Below are 772 nucleotides of genomic sequence, written 5' to 3' on the forward strand. Positions count from 1 at the left end.
GTCCTCAGGAATGCAGAGCCCACCATTTGTCCAAGTGGCCACGATTTGACCACATAGCCATCTTGGATGAGCCACTTTTCAGCCACCATATCTTCAAATTCATCCACATTAAACTTAGTAAAGCCCCACTTCCTGGAAGTGTGGATCTAGGGAACTTGAACTTGGCCCTGCATTGGGCCTCAATCACATGCTCCTTGTTCTGCAGCTTGGTACTGATGGACATGATGACTTGGCCAATGTGGACCCTGGCCCCTGTGCCCTGGGCTTTCCAAAGGTGCCCTGTATACCTGTCTGAAGCCTAGATTGGAGATATCATAAGGTCAGACATCAATGTCCACTGGAAAGGACTGTCTCCAGGGTCTCTTAGGGCAACCCATACAATCAACAGGCTGCATACACTATCAAGGAAGGTACTGTTTGCAACCAGTGTACACTGGGCCCCCATGGGGAACACTGTTAATATGTCAATTCCTCCTTGATTTATGGAGTCAATGAAATCCAGATAAAAACTGTAGCAGGTTTGTTATGGAAACTGACAAGCCAATATTGAAATTTATATGGAAATGCAAAAGGCCAAGAATAGCCAAAGCAACTTTAAAGAATAAAGCTGAAGGAATTACACAACTAGGTATCAAGACCCACTATACAGTTATAATAAGACAGTGTGCTACTGGGGACAGCATAGATAAATACATCAATGAAACAAAATAAAAAGTATAGGAACAAACCACAATTATATAATCTCCCGATTTTTATATCTTTTTTAAAAGAT

General features: G+C 42.2%; 1 pseudogene; it reads right to left on the reverse strand.

Annotated features, from left to right (window-relative positions):
• Nucleotides 1–345: 345 nt before the first annotated feature.
• On the reverse strand, nt 346–468 carry LOC123323529 (annotated as a pseudogene).
• Nucleotides 469–772: the final 304 nt, after the last annotated feature.

The sequence above is a fragment of the Neomonachus schauinslandi genome, chromosome X (genome assembly GCF_002201575.2).
Source record: "Neomonachus schauinslandi chromosome X, ASM220157v2, whole genome shotgun sequence".
Classification (NCBI taxonomy): Eukaryota; Metazoa; Chordata; class Mammalia; order Carnivora; family Phocidae; genus Neomonachus; species Neomonachus schauinslandi.